This window comes from Meleagris gallopavo, chromosome 8, assembly GCF_000146605.3.
Source record: "Meleagris gallopavo isolate NT-WF06-2002-E0010 breed Aviagen turkey brand Nicholas breeding stock chromosome 8, Turkey_5.1, whole genome shotgun sequence".
NCBI classification, from domain to species: Eukaryota; Metazoa; Chordata; class Aves; order Galliformes; family Phasianidae; genus Meleagris; species Meleagris gallopavo.
In genome coordinates, this window is record NC_015018.2 from 19307600 (window position 1) to 19323730 (window position 16131).

The window sequence follows — 16131 nt, forward strand, 5'->3', positions numbered from 1 at the left end:
GTGGATGCATCCCACCAGGGCCCATTTATGCACATTGATCCCACCTAAACGCTCCCGAACCACCCCTCCTCAACGAGAGGGAAGCTCTCCATTTCTCAGACAGAGAGTCTTCCCGTCAGGCATCCTGAGGGGGAATCTTTGAAGCGAAGACCAAAGCAAAGAAGCCATTCAGCATCTCCACCTTCTCAGCATCCCCTATTACCAGGCCACCTCCCTCATTCAGCAGGGGACCCACATTCTCCCTAGTCTTCCTTTTACTATTCATATATGTTAAAAAACCCTTATTATCCTTTCTTCTTCTCCAGCTTCAGCTCCAGGTGAGTTTTGCCTTCCTCTTCGCTTCCCTGCATGCCCTAACAACACTCCCTATGCTCCTCCCAATAGGACAGGAACTTTTGTCGCATTTCATAAGCCTTCTTTTTCCCACCTTCTTCCAGACGGAGCTCATTACATTCTAGTTGGTCTCTCACATAGGGGGCAGCTCCTCCACCTTGCTTCCTCAGCCTGACTTTCCAAAAAAGAACATAGTCCTCCATGGTATCTGTGGTTGCAGTGAGATGATGGTTCTGCAACTGTACACAGATCTACAGCTCACCCTATTAATTCCCTGTGTTACAAGCAGTGGTATGCAGGCACTTAAGGGAAGCAGCAGGTGCAAATATCCCATTGTTTTGCCCTGCAACCATTTTGAAAATAAGATTTGTCCTATTTGTGCTCCTGACTTTAATTAATACTATATATAGTTTGAATACCTATATGTAATTGTTCTTTTACACACTTTGTCTTGAAAATAGTTCTTATTTGTTATTGTAAATTAGTTGTGGAGAGGACATGGTATGCACTTATGAAAGTTAATCTCCATAATTAACAAAACCTTCTTCTATTGTCCACTAAAATTTCCTCAACTCTTCTCCACATGCTTGAGCAGAGTTTAGAAGAGATCAAAGTCAGCTGAGAATCTTCTGACAAAATATCTCTGCACGTGAAAAGGTACATACATGTACATACAAGGATAGGAATTTCATCCAACAGAGAAAAGTCAATTTTTTTTTTTTTTTTTACACACTGTAGTAAATTAGTTTTAGCACAGGGCAAGTCTTTGCACTGATGGGAACTATGTAGACATTCAGAGAGATTCATTATCACTGTGTTAAGCATCTCCATCCATTCATGAATCTTGTTACGAAAGAAAGAAAGAAAGAAAGAAGTAAAGGTACTGTTTTGTACTGAGCTTACCTGACACTTCTGCTGTGACATAGTGCCTGTCATACTTTGAATATGTTTTCCAGCTGTTTCAAACTTATGTCTCTTTGCACTTGAGCAGAGGGGAAATCACACTATCAGACTTACCAGCTGTTCTTGGTGTTATCTGGACTGGTTTTAATGCCCAGGGGAGAATATTGTTCCTTCATGAATTATGAAACTCTCATACTGTTCATGGTACTGTTGTGAGGTTGTATGAAATCTGCCAGGTGGCTGTTCTGTTCTTGCCTTGGAGGTGTGGTTATCTTTCAAAGAACCCATCACTGACTAAATGTGTTTAGACTTCAGTAAATAAAACCACAGTGCCTTATCGTTGGGATCATCCTTACAAATGTTTCTTGGTCTTTCACGATCCATAAATTTACGTGCTGTGAAATAATGTTTTCCTACGAATGATCTCAGTGCAGGTTTCCCTTTGTAATGCTTTGAAGGTGAATATCTACCTGCACAGAGAAGTGTGTGAATAGCAAAGCCCTAGGGAGAATTAAATAACATTTATCCTGTACTTCCAATTGATTTGCTTCCGTTGTGCCCATTAATCTATTGCAAGAGATTCCTATGAGACTTTTTAAAACTACATATGAATGTAAAGATTCCTTACGGATGTGAGACATAGTGTAACATTTACATTCAAACGGATGGCTGAGGATGAGGAAAAAAAAGTGGTAGCAAAGAGGGTTATATCTTGATTTTTCCACAGAGTTATTTTCAGGCACCAAGAACGCGCCTGTGCATTTGTGCAGTCGAAAAAGAAATAAGCAGTATGAGCTTTTACAGTATCAAAAAAAAGATTTAATTGTAAATGTTTGGCATTAGAACACCAGCCCAGAACAAGAAGGAAGCCTAAGGCGTTCTGTAGGAGCTGGTTAGGGCAATTGCCATGAAAAGCCTTCGGTAAATGGCTTTATTGTATTGCCCTCTACCGGAACTATAGAAGATTGCAGACTGATGCTTAATGCGGAGAAAAAATTCGGGCAGGAGAGCCGTGAGATGGGTACAAATAGGTTGTTTCACACTGCTTAGCACAGTCGCAGAATCGAATGCTTCTGGATTTGGAATCCAAAGAGGGGCTCGTGTTTTGTTCTGTCTTACTGAAGGGATATTCATTTCCATAGGGAAGAACCTGTGTAGGCAGGAGAGAGATCCAAAGTTATAAACTTGCCAAGAAAATGGATATTATATCCTTGAACTTACAGGAAAAGAAAAAGAAAGCTTTCTGAGTTAGAGATGCAGATGGATTCAGAGCTGATGAGAGAACTGTTGCATGAGACTGTGAGGAAAAGTTCTCTTTGGGTCCTGTGCCTCAGATTATTATTTTTTTAATTATTATTATTGCATTCAAAGAGAATGCTTAGCTTTTCCTTACTGAAAGGTTTTTATTATTATTATTTATAATCATCCAGCTCTTGACTGAAACCATTTGCCCCATTAAAGGTTTAGGTCACTCAATGCATACTTTGTTACTGAGATCTAAGGAAGAAATGCATCCATGTAGGTGCATTCTTATCTTAAAATGAGAAAGGGATTTTATGTTTGGCTCTTCCTGAATCCATAGTGAAATCTTCAGTGTTTCTCCCACCAGAGGTGCCTAAATTCTACTGCTGTTATACCATGAGGCTGTTTTCCTGTTGTCACAGCTTTGGTTGGATGACTTGACCTTTTAAATCAAATTATAAAAACAAGTCAGAAATGTACCGAAATTAGACCTTTTATTAATGCAGTTGTAACATGGAAAGATTGACCCAATGCACTGTTGAAAGAAAGTTTTGCATGAAGCTGTGAAAGTATTTCATTGCTGTATGGGTGAATTCGCCAATTTTACACACTGGAATAATCCCTTAGAAGAAAACCTTCTTTCCATACAAGGAATTGGAAAATGTGCATCACTCGCGGCAGCAAGCTGAAGATCTAACTTGTTTTGTGTAAAAGATGAAAGATCAGGCCACAGACTCATGGGTCTGTAAGATGCACTGGCTGTAGTTTCATTCCAGCCAGTTAATTCACGGGTTTTGTACTCTTGTTCAGCCTTAGCAAGGTCACCCAAGCCTTTGAAAGGAAAAGAAAAAAAAACTGACAGTTTTAAAGAACCAAGATAATAGAGTTCTGTGTTTGTTGGATTTCTCACAAATAAGCCAGCAGAACATCTCTAAGTAAAAAAACACGTTTAGGTGTTCCTCCTTCCAAAGGCTATTTAGCAGCCCTACAGTACTGTCCATAGTTTGTTGTGACATCCTTGCTGGAATTGAGAATTTACGAGCGTCATTTTGCTTGTCTTGTCTCAAAGTGCTGAACTCTGCTTTTCATGACTTTGAATGAACAGGGTAAAAGTTAGCAGGACTCACCTGCATTTTTAAGGAAGCCTTACTGATATTGTTTTTACCTTAGCACTTCATAAAGCATGTTTTGATTGCTGAAGTAGCTGTGATACCATTGTCAGTAAAAGCACGTTAGCATGCAGTATCTCCTTATGCAGCGTGTCAAAGTTGGAGATGTGTTGTGAAAGTCCTTCAAGTATCTCCATTGCGAGGATGATATAAAAAGGCTCATTTACAGAATTTACTCTAGTGAATTGCTCATAGAAACATAGAGGGTTCCTGCAAAACTGTGGTTTGAGGCCAAAATGTAGAACTATACTAGATGTGCCCATTACATAGCTGGGGGGTTTCATAGATGTCTTATATTTATTGCATAAGCATCTTGTATGTATTGTATCCCCTCTTGGAGTGGGGAAATGGAGGGATCTGTTCTGTCTCCGTTTCTCGAGTAAGCAATGAGACTTTGCTGGAGGTAAACTGACGTCTGAAGGAATAGCGACCTCAGCAGACCGGCAGGTGACGTTACTTCAATTTTAGGACTTTTCTTTTTGTGAAACGAATGTAAAGGAAATTGTTTTACATTAAATGTTCCATTTGACACTGAGTGAGACTGAGGAAAACAAAAGTCAGTATTTAGAAAATAAAGTCCACGTACTTGATGATACACACGAAAATTGTCTTCCTTCTTTCTTTTTTTGACACTTGCCATTAGAATGAAACTCTGAAAATCTTGTTTTCACTGAAGAAGGAATTTTCTGCTGAGGACTGACAAAGCAGTGGAACAGTATTCAGCCTATTTAATAAAATACAACACTTTGTTTTTGTGATTACTCTTTATTGTGAAAAATGATATGTAGTGCAGTTCACCTCTCCTCCTCTTCATCTTATAGTGATATGTGCATATAGAATACATCTAAATTTGCTTTTAAAAATAAATAAATACATAATGAACAATGACTTAAAATGTCTTGAGTGAAGACGTACCTATGCAGAACTGGGGAAACCTCCAGTGATTTCCAGCATCAAAGATCACCCTTTCTTCTGATAGCTTAGCAGCCTTTACATTAATTTCCTTTGTGCATGGTTATAATTTTTTGCTTGTGTGGTTAGATACTAAGAATGAAGTTCACAACAAACTGGATTTTGTAAAATGGGTGTTGTTTTTTGTTTTTGTTTTTTTTTTTCCCAGGAACTAACAAAGTTGTTTTTCAGAACCTCCACTGCCTGTGTTTTCTGAAAAGTAAAAATGGCAAAATTTATCACGTGTCAAGGAAGAGCATTTGTTCAACTGTGCTCTTAAGTTGTGTAGTACTGAATAAACAGTAAAATACATGACTGTGACTGGGAATAAAACCAAAGCAACTGATCTTTGCAGTGCCTTTTCAGACACCGAATGCTGCTAGGAAAAGAAAACATGAAAAACAGAAGAATGATGATATAAGACGCTGAAGAGAATAGACATACAGTCTATGGTAATTAGTGTATATTTTAGATATGCTGCCAGGTGGGTGAGACAAAGGTGTGCATTTGTCAGGATTATCGCTCTTGGGTTTTGATTACTCCAGCAATTTTAAGTGGCTGTATTAGAAGGGATGCAGAAATTTCACAATAGTTTGCACCATCTAATAGAGGTTGTCTAGTCACAACTCAGAGGAAAACGTCTTCCTCATATGCTTGAGAATAACCTTTCTTCCTCGAAGGTTTATGTACTCTGTCCCACAGTTCCTGAGCTTAACTCCAAATTCCTCGAATTCAATAATAAACTTTTCATACAGTTGAAAGATATTTGACTGACAATCTGTTTCCAGGATCTTATCAGTTTATTTTTATTTTTGTGGGGGGAGTAAGTTGCATTGTTATTTGTAATACATGTGCAATTACTTTATGAATTGTGCAAATTTAATTAAAGATATTTTGGTAACGTTTTTTGCCAAGAAGCAGTTCCTGATTTTCACCTGGGTAAATAAGTAGGAAATAAAGTTCAGCAGTTTTCTCTCTCATGAAAACGCTGTGACTGTAGGTTATACGTGGCTTCAGAGATGTTCCAGTGTCCAGCAGAATCTTGATCCTCTTACGGTGAGGTTTAGACAGCAAACTTCAGACTACAGATTGATGGAAATATTTCCTCACAAGAAACCATTGCTGAAAAATGTTCTACTGAAACTATATTTCTCCTTTCTCTTCTTCTTTCTGTTCAGTTTATCAAAATGAATGTTTTCAGACAACTTTCACTGGTAACCTTTCCTTCATTTAATGCACAACTTCTCCCCTAATGAAGAAAACGAGAGACTCCCAAAATCAACCTTCTTCAGGCAGTCACTCGAGTCTGTTTCGCTGGGATTCCAGACAAGAAACCTAAGCGCTAGGGGCAGGGCTGACCTGAAGGAACACACTAGTGACGTTTTTGAGGGATCCTGAGTCTCCCATGAGGGGAAACGCTGCTTCATCTCAGCGTTTTCCAAATGGTGACGGAACCATTTTCTGCTCTTCTAATGAGATGCTGAAAAGGATAGAAAAAAAAAAGAAAGTTTAAAACACTAGAAGAACTGCTTCCTCTAATTCACTTCTACATCTGTTGTTGTTTTTTCTTTTTTGGTTATCAAGTGATCTTCATTAAAAAGCCTTTTCACCCACTCCACCCCCAACAAGAAGACGTTTCCTGAAGGCAGCAGAAGAAACTGCACCCAGCTGCCCTTTTATTCACCATAATATTAGGGCTTCTGCTTGTTAAGCAGCCACCTATAATAACGATTGATGTAAAAGCCTGGAAGCGATGACACATTTTGCGTTGGAGAGCTGCACGAGGACATGTATCCTACAGCACCGGAGTGTTTGGATGGCTTCTGCATTTCCCGGGCACAAAATCCAGAGCAACGAGCCAGCATCAAATAGATTTTTAGAGAGCTTCCTGTTGGAAATTTTTAAGTTTAGCATTGAAAGATGGAGAATGCAGATGTACTTGAGTACAAAACAGCCAGGTGGATTTAATAAACATTATGCTAGGTAACCTCTAAGGAAGAGGAAAATCCTAGAATTAACAGTGATTTTTGTAAAATTAGACATTCTTAATACTGAATATTTCAATAACGAATTGTGCATATCTTTTTATATAGTTGTTTACAATATTCTTCAACTGCAACCAACAAATAAAAAAATAAAAATAAAAAATCTTAGTCTTCCCCTTTTTTGTTGTTGTTTGTGATTTTCTATTTTGGATGATTTATGGCACTCAAGTTGAAATACTGGCTATGTACTGCTAGGATGAGAAAATGGATGCAATTTTCTTCTTGGTGATGTAAATCTGCTGAAGTGAGCAACAGCATGCCTGCTTCCAAGATTTTCCAAATGGAAGCACGGCTCATTTCCAGCCATTCCTATTTTTCACACAGTACAAGTTCAGTTCTGAGCTCATATGTCACTGACCACTTGCTGAAAATGGTACTCTATTTACATTTCATAGATCTTCACTCCATTTCTTCTTTCTAGGAGGCTTGTTGGGCTCACATCCTCCTCTTCCTGGCATTCTTCCTCCTAATGTCTACAGTCTGTATCTGGAGTTCTCAGTTATGGTCAGAATTTTGGTTTCTCTCACTCGAAGCACTTGATTTTCATCAGGCAGCCTCATGATTTTCCTTTGAAGGCTTTTGAGCTGTTATTTTAATGCAACCAGATTTATATTTTATTACACAACTTGGTTTGCTGGCAGATATAGTCAAATGTTCGCAGTGTACCTTTGATGAGTTGAACGGGACGAAAGAGTTTCACAGCCTTCTTTGTAGAGGATAAAGGGCAGAGGCTTGACTACATTTTTATTCATAAGATTCCAGTTGCAAGAAATGGGGTTCTAATCCCACAACGGAAGTGAGCAGGGGGAACCAACTTTCCTGTAGAGTTTCTCACTGAAATATGTGACTGGCTGATAGCAAGAGCTTTGTTTCCTTTTCTCTCTTCTTCTTCTTTTTTTTTTTTTCTTTTGTTTGTTTGTTTTCTTTCTTTTAGCTAGTGATCATTTCTCAAGGCTGTTGAGATGTAAACCTACAATATTCCCTGTTATCCATTTTTAAAACTCATATTAAGCTGCTCTCTTTCTAGTATCGCATTGAAGTTACTCTACTTTATTTGTTTTTAGAAAACCCTGCAAATAATGCTTTTTTCTACTCAGATCAGTAAGTATTTATTTTAATTGACAGACAATAAATTTTCCCAAGGCCAATCTGTTTTTCTCACAACAGAATTGGTAAGCGATCTCCTTTTGTTGCCCAGAGATTTCTAGCTTCAGTTCCTGATGAAGAGGGGCACTAAGAGAACAGCCTGGCGGGAGCATGTCTGTTAGCTGTGCCCAAATCACCACAGTATCAGAAACATTCACAGACACTCAGCTACTTCACTGGAAAGAAACCTTTGAGCTTTGCCCTAGTTGTGATTTGAAGCCAGTTCACTTTTAGGTGCCGCTGGACAAAACAGAACCGCACTTCTCGTTATCTGTCCCCACTAGAGTAAGAAATAGGTAGCAGTCCCTTAATTCTTAGTTTAGAATCAATTAATTAGTCAGTAGCTGTGACTAATTATTCACTTCCAATTAACCTGGAAATCATATCAAAATGAAGCCAGAGAACATGACTTCCATGGTAAAATGGTAAGTTTCTGTTGTGAATTGGTGACGCAACCTATGTGATATTACATATCCTATCTAGGCTTACCTTGACAATAGTGAAGTTGATTTACTTTGTACGTTTGTTTTGTGCAGCTTTATTTATTAGTTATTTATTTTAGTACTTATTTGGTCCTAATTCCAACTGTGCTGTTGTATTTCAAGGGGAGTTCATGGTCTGTATTTTATTACTTGTTAGAATACTAGCTAGAAAAAGTTAATGAACTGTACGTGAGTCCAGTGATATCATCATTGATCATTGACTGACTTGAACACTTTGCCTTGCTGGGGAGTGGAAAATCGCTAGAGATACCGACGCATTGCTTGTACACTGAATACTTTTCCAAAGCTGAATAAAATTTTGTCAAAAGAAAACCCGATAAAAATCAACAGCAGGGCTCTGCTCTGAACTTAGGAATGGCTTACGATGTTGTATCTCTATGTGATGTTAAAAACAAACAGACAACAATTGGCTTGGCCTCGGTTGATCCATTTCTATCACAGAATGGATCAGATCCTAAAGATTATCGAGCTCGAACACCTCTGCCATGGCCGGGGCTGCCACCCACTCAATTGTGCTGCCCAGAGCCCTGTGCAGCCTGGCCTTGAATGCCTCCAAAGATGAGTTAATCACAACTTCACCGGGCATCCTGTGCCAGTGTCTCGAGTAAAAAATTCCTGCCTCCTAATATCTAACCTAAATCTCCCCTTTTTTAGATCAAAGGCATTTTGCCTTGTCCTGTCACTATCAGGTTGTAGTGGAAATGCCAAATCACAGCTTGAACAGGTGATTGAGCACCTGGTGGGAAGGCGGGGTCAAGCCAGAGAAGCTCAGATGCATGCAATGCAGCTGAATGACCGGGAGGGGTGGAGCTGAATGACCCCTTCCCAGACCTCATTTAAGGGTTGGCAGTGGAGGTGTGGGTGTCTTGCTGGCAATTCCTGCCTCCTGGAGGTCTTCTGAAGGTAAGCACCTATTTTTCTTTGTTTCTGCATCTACAGCTGCTGCTACTGTGTTTGGGCTTGTTCTCATTTGCTGCAGCTGAGGGCTTTGCCACCCTGCTGTTATTGCTGTGCTTTCCATCACCTTCCAGTATTTCCCAGACCATGTAAAAAGTCGGTCCCCCTCCTGTTTAAAGCGCCCTTCAAGTGCTAGAAGCCACAGTGGGGCATTTTTTTCTGAGATAGACAAACTTAATTCCTTTAAAATTCCCTTAACTTTCCTTGATAGGAGGGGTGCTGCAGCTCTTTGCTCATCTTTGTGGCCTTTCTCTGGCTCCACTCCACGAGCTCCACATTCTCTCTCGTGCTGAGGGCCCCAGGTACAGGGCTCCAGATAGAGCTTCATGAGGGCAGAGTATAGGGGGACAATCACCTCCCTCTCTTGATGCAGCCCAGGATATCCTTGATTTTTCTGGGCTGTAAGTATGTGCTGTTGGCTCACATTGAGCTTCTAGTCCACCGGAATCCCCGAGTTCTTCTCCACAGGGCTGACCTCAGTGAGTTCTTCTGATCTGTGCTCATATCTAGCAAGGCCCTGAGCCTGGGATGCCTGTTATCAGGCCCCAGAGACTTGGATGCATTTAGCCTCATCAGGTGGTCTCAGACTCATCCTTATCTTATACTAGGAGGGATTTTGATCCCCCAGCCTGTGCCCGGAGGTCTAGGGACACGAGAGATATGGAAATCCTGACCACCAGCAAAAATTGAGTTGAAGAACACTGAGCACCTCAGCCTTCCCTATGTCTGTTATTGCCTTTTCTCACTTATGAGAGTGAGAACACTTTCCTTGCCCATTCTCTTCCGAGCAATGTGTTTGCAGAAATCCCTTCCTATCTATTTTTTGTGTTTTTAAATCTTCTGCTGAGTTCAGTTTCATCTAAACTGCTGGGGGCTGGAGAACTCCCGTGTTCTCAGAAAGGTGTCCTTAAAGACCTCCTTTCACACTCCTTTCTAATTCACATTTGAGAATAAATTTTTTTTTTCTTCTGCGCATTGAGTGCTGTACTCTATTTTATGTAGTAATTTCATAATTAGCCTCCTCTGTCTGAGTTAAGTGAAAGCTGTGAAGCATATCAAATGCTGCAGAAACAGAACCTGTGAGACATTACGCTGCTTGGCTGGCATTATTCCCCCTCGTTGCAGATTTTCATAACGATGGGGCTTTTAATATTGGAACTTGTTTTCTTCTGGAGGTTTCTTCTTCGTTGTTTATTGTCTTTTGGATTCTATGTGCTTCTCAGAAACAATTGCTCAGATGCAGGTAACTTACAGAGAACTTCTTTCAAGTCTCAGCAGAGAAGCTGCCTCTGTGGAAACAGCTGCTTCCAGCATGCTTTGCACTTTACAGGGACTCTGCATACTTTGTTCCTATAAAACAATATATGCTGTCTGAAAAATGCAATTGCTTTCCAGAGCAAAGAGTTCTGGTAGGATGGGATAGCACAATGACATTATTAATTGCTGATCTGAGCACAGAGTTATTCAGAGTGTCACTGTGAAGGGAGGAGGTCAGTCCAACTGTAAGCAAATCCTGTGGAAAGGGGGAAACAAGCTTAGTCTTGCAATCCCTGAAAAATCTTCAAGGCAAATTCACCTTTCCCAAAACTACTGAAATTCTTTATGCCAGTGGGCCTTCTTAATTATGTGAACTGTCTGTGGGGTAAATAGAACTAGGGCTTTTCTGAGCAGAGAACATAATGTGAAGTTAACAATTTGGGTTGCCAAAAAAGCTATTTCCTAGATAATTTTTTTTAATATACACAAGAGTGTAAATACTCTGAAATACTCTGAGTTGAAGGGGAAAAAAATTGCCATTGTGAACTTGCATCTGGAAGTCAGCTTGGTTGGAAACCAGTTATTTCTTGAGAATGGCAATTAAGTTTCCTTTAAGAGCTAGATAGCTGCCATGTCTCGGAACCAAGCAAGTTCTTCCTGTGTCTTTTCTAAGTAAAACTTCAGATTTGGCCTCCTATCTCAGTGTAAGCAACGGAGAAGAGGGTTCAGAGAGTCAGAGGATGACTTTAGGGATGTACATTTCTGTTTGATCATCCTACTTTAAATATTACTAAAAACAAAATGAAAGGGTATCAGCCCAACCATCTCCACAACTGTCTTCCCCAGCAGTACCAACAAGTGAGCTCACTTTTCTTCTTTGGAGGTTGTTGAACCCATTCTCCTGTGCTTTTGCTTAGTTTTCCTGCTTCTACTACTTTTTTATGTACTTAACAACAAAAGAACCTATGACCCCCTGAGAACAGCTGAATCACATCAAGTTTAGCTGAATCACATCAAGTTTAAAAGACCTCCTCTTATCCCTGTATGGTTTATTTTTACTGCTATTTCTATTTAAAAAGAAGCCCCATGGTTTGTCACAAAGCATGTAGGCTGGGGGAAGGGATTTGTTTTCTCAGCACAGTAACCCAAGATGATATGGAAGGGAAATAACTATGGCTATGATTCGTGCAAGTGAGTGTAGAAATTGGAGAAGGTTAGAGCTTCCTTGCGTTCCTCATGTGCAACAAGGGATTGGTGTTCAGTATAAACAATAAAAGAACAAAGGTCAGATTTTTGTTTGTTAGAATAAATAAGAGCATGGAGGCCAGCATCACTCAGAGTCCACAGGGCTTCGGTTCAGTTCTTCAGTATTTCTACAACTGGCCAGGGCAAGGAACTTATGTGTATTAAGCCACACTGGAGATTATGCAAGTTCCTTTACCAGATGGTGGTTAGGTAATAGAACAAGCTCCTCAGGGCAACAGTTACAGGCCCAGGCTGATCAAGTTTGAGAAACATTTGGATGCTTCTCCTGGAAGTAGCACTTGAAGTTCAGGTGGTCTCACACAGAGGTAATAGTCATAGGTCCCTTCCAACCCCAAGTGCATTCCTACTCTGTGCAAAATAGACATTTCACTGAGTTTGTGTACTCTCAATCTTAGTAATATATATTTTAGACATCCCTCTGGAGATGTCTAAAAAAAGCTGGAGAAAAGCTATGTCCTGTTATCACCAGGAGCAACAGGTTAATCACCAGCAGACATGCTTGCACTAATTAGTCAACCTCATAACTCACTGAGGTGCTGTTGAAGTCAAGTCATGACAAAAGCAGTATCATATCTACCTAAATGAGCTCAATTTTCTATCCTGCACTGCTGCTGTTGCACTTCAATCACAGCAGAACTGCTTTTAATTAGTTAATGATCCAAAGGTTATTAGTAACTTCAAACTCACATTAAGATACAATATACTGCACACAAACATTTAATGCAAAGGCATCACCCCAGTGAAGTTCCTTGTCTTTTGTTAAGGAGCAAATGCAGAGTATAACTTATTAGTCATTTTTGCTACAGTTCAGTCTCAGTTTGGGAGGAAGGTTCCCAGGAACTCACTCAGAGGTTCAACACAAAGGGTTTCACCAAGACACATGCTCCTGAGTTACCAAGCGAGAAACCAGATACAATTCTCAGCAGTCTCAGCTTAAAAAAGGAAGCCAGAAGTTTGTTGCAGTCAATGCCACTCCTCTCTCAGGATAGCACACTTATCTTCAAGCTGGGGAAACTACCACAGTCGAGCAAGGCCATTGTGCAGAAATTCAGCTGCAAAAATATAAATGCCAGAGATGTACTCAGTGATTTCATGTGGTGAGTAAAGCAAGTCTGAGGTATTGTACTATGGAAGTAGATGATTTGCAAACACTTGTTATGGACAGTTTTTTTTTTTTAAACAACAGAACATGCATTGCTAAATGGCTAACTGCAGAAGGGGTCACTTTCATCCCCTTTATCATCCCTCAAGATAATTCAGCTAATGGCACCAGCCAGAAAATAAGTCCCAAGTACAGAAATAGCAGGCGCATCCTTTGTCTGTGGTAAGTAAGAATTTGGTTTTTTTTTTTGGCTTTACATTGGAGACAGATAGGCATCTGCTTTACTACAAAAGCTTTAGCTTACTAGCTGTTTTATTTTCATGCAGATACTTAGGCATCCCAGGTCCCACACATAGCACAGAGCCTTTCCACCTGCAGTAGAAACTGCCTTTACAAAGAGCTGCCACAAGTTGATAGTTCTATGAAGAGGACCTACCATCACCCACTTATCACCCCACAGGGTGAAACTCTGTTATCAGTATTTTGAGGGCATAGAATTTGCAAGAAGAACAGAGTTAGACCTATACAGTTTTGCTTCAGCAAGATAAAGAAAGAGACATCTCTCAACCATGAGACCTAGTTTTTCCGCTGTTAAAAAGTTAAATTTCTAGATTTCCTGCCCATCAATCCAGCTCATTTTGAGGCATGCTCTTAAATATTACACCATATCCACAGGAGATACTTTTATTTTTTTATAAATAAACACAAAACCAAGTTGGCCTTGTTAGAGACCTCTCACAAGAGGAGAGATCATAAGCATTTTCCTTGTTTGTCTTTAGTTTTCCCATTAGTCTAATTATTTTTTTCCCCCCAAGAGTAGCTTGGAAAAGTCTCAGAGAGCAGCAGCTTCCATCCATCTTGAGGGTCTCAGCCTACTTGGGCTGCTGATATTGTACACATCCTGTGTATGCTATAGCTGGTTTACTCCCACTCACCACAAGTGAGTATCACCTCCAGCCACTTACCCAAACCCCCAGGGCACAGTCGTATTACCACAGAACAAGCAACCTCTGAACAAGAATTGTTTCCAAGAGGGTTTACCTGAGCTTTGAAATAAACTTCCTCCTTCCAGCCCAGGAGCACTGCTGCAAAGCAGCCACCACCACATAAGAGCCACTCAGGAGGGGGCTTTTCCCCCACCCACCCCCCTCCCCACTCAGGAGGGGGCTTTCCCCCACCCACCCCCTCCCCACTCAGGAGGGGGCTTCCCCCCACCCCCAGCTACCCCTTTCCAGCCAAAAAACTTCCGAGATTGACCATCCCACCCTCCCACCCAAAAAAAAAATAATCTCTCTGAGATAGTGCAAACCCCAGCCAACAGCCCCAATTCAGCAGCCAAAAGCAGAGCCCCCAGCTTGTGGGAACTCTACTTTTGGCTGCCAACCATCAATAACCTCAAAGCCAACAGTACCTAACACCCACAACATCCTACCTGTTACCTCTGCTCCTTCACCAGAGCTGGACCCCAAACTCCAGCACAGAAGAGCTGCTCTCCAGACCTGCAAAGAAAGCACATCAACACACAGGTACAAGATAAACAGACAACTCACCTTGTTCCAGAGACATCACTGAGGCCCTCACCCTACAACAAGATCACAATCTAAGCCAGCCAGCCCACTTCCCTAACACACACTCAGAAAAGAGGGCTCAGCAGCCTATCCCATCCCTCCCACTTTAACCATTCTCCTTTGTTTGCATAGACCTTCTGCTGTTCAAGACCATGAACCCTTTCCCCCATACTACTAACTGGACAATCAAGACAACATACAAAGCTACTATTTGGCCCACTACAATTTCCACCTCACCTGCACCTTATAAACTCCTCTTCAAGTCACTTGGAGATGACACCCAGAACAAGCTGTAACATCAGCTATCCTCCAGTCTTCAGGCACCTCTCCTGTAGGAAAGAACAGAGGAAATGTGACAGAGAGCTATTTGGCAGTCACCTCTGGCAGCTCCCTCAGCACACTCAGACATTTGCTGGCATCCATTTCCCCAAAACTACCTTTGGCCAGCTCATCCACAATAAAACAAGTTCAACAAGTCACCTTTGCTCCAGAATCCAGGGTTCCCAAGGAGCAGTCTCACAGCAACAACTAAAAACAAAAAGGCATTCAGTGCAGTAATGCATCCCCCATTACCAGAGCCTCCACCTTGTAAAGCAGGGGCCCACACATTCTCTAGTCTGCCTTTCTGTTGATATACTTCTGTTAACCCTCCTAAAGACAATACTGAGAGGGCCTTAACCTCCCTCAGCCCTTCTTTCTCCCCTTCAAGTTCATCCATGAGTTCCTCATTTACCCCTGCAGGTCTCCTGCCATTCCTGCTCAGTTCCTTACTCTTTGGGATGCACAGCCCAAGCATGGAGGAGGTAACAATAACACAACAGCATCAACAATTGCACACAGGACCCCTTCTGATGCTCTAACCCAAAGGATACCTCCAAGCAGATCCCTTAAGAGGACAAAGTTGGCTCCCTTAAAGTCCAGTGTTTCAATCCTGAACACTGCAGTCTCACAACTGCCACACTTCACACTGGGGTCTTCCTGTCCCCAAACAGCCCTTCTGTAATAGGGAGAGCAAGCTCCAGCAGCACCCCTCTCCTAATAGCTCCCTCATCACCTGTGTCAAAAGAATTTATCTTTGACACATTACAAGAACCTCTGGAATGAGCACTCTTGGCAGCCTTGCTTTCTTAACAGCTGACAGAGTGGTTCAAGTTGTGAGAAACACACAAGATCAAAAATTTCTAATCAGGCAAAGATCTGTTAAGAACAGTTTACTCATGATTGCAATAATGGCCACACATCCCCCCACAAAAGAAAAGGGAGAAATTGCACAACTAGCCAGTGAAATCCATTCTGTTACATACCCTGGGTCTGACACAGGTAAAGCCTCTCCTGGCACTACTTGGTTTAGTTCCAACTTCCAACTTCCAACACCATTGCTCCATTACACGTCCACACATCTATCACCAACCCACTGTCTTTGGGTGCATTCTGTACCTTTTATGGCAATAGGAGGACAATGTTTTCAAAAATTAGCATACTAGTTGTCCCATACCAGACTCTCCCCTACCCTATATAATTACCTTACCTAGTGCCTGTGCCAATTTTACCTACATCAGAATGGAGCAGTCTCTGCTTTACTCTGTTCAGCAGCTTTCTTTGTGAAAGGCAACTTACCTTATGCTACATACAGAAATACTGGAAATTCCCACTGCAAAAAAAAAAAAACCTCACACAATTCCCCCTCTT

General features: G+C 41.1%; 1 long non-coding RNA gene across 3 annotated transcripts in view; it reads right to left on the minus strand.

Annotated features, from left to right (window-relative positions):
• Window positions 1-9293: 9293 nt before the first annotated feature.
• Window positions 9294-16131, minus strand: part of LOC104911975 — a 10330-nt gene continuing 3492 nt past the window's right edge. For 2 of the 3 annotated variants that reach the window (XR_794321.3, XR_794319.3), the window contains 3 exons: window positions 14680-14771; window positions 14307-14373; window positions 9294-12824 (listed from right to left, as the gene is read on the minus strand). This is a non-coding gene — a long non-coding RNA (uncharacterized LOC104911975). Of the gene's footprint in view, window positions 12825-14306; window positions 14374-14679; window positions 14772-14879; window positions 16099-16131 lie in introns of those variants that run through there. The other variant, XR_002117188.2, reaches the window with a different exon arrangement.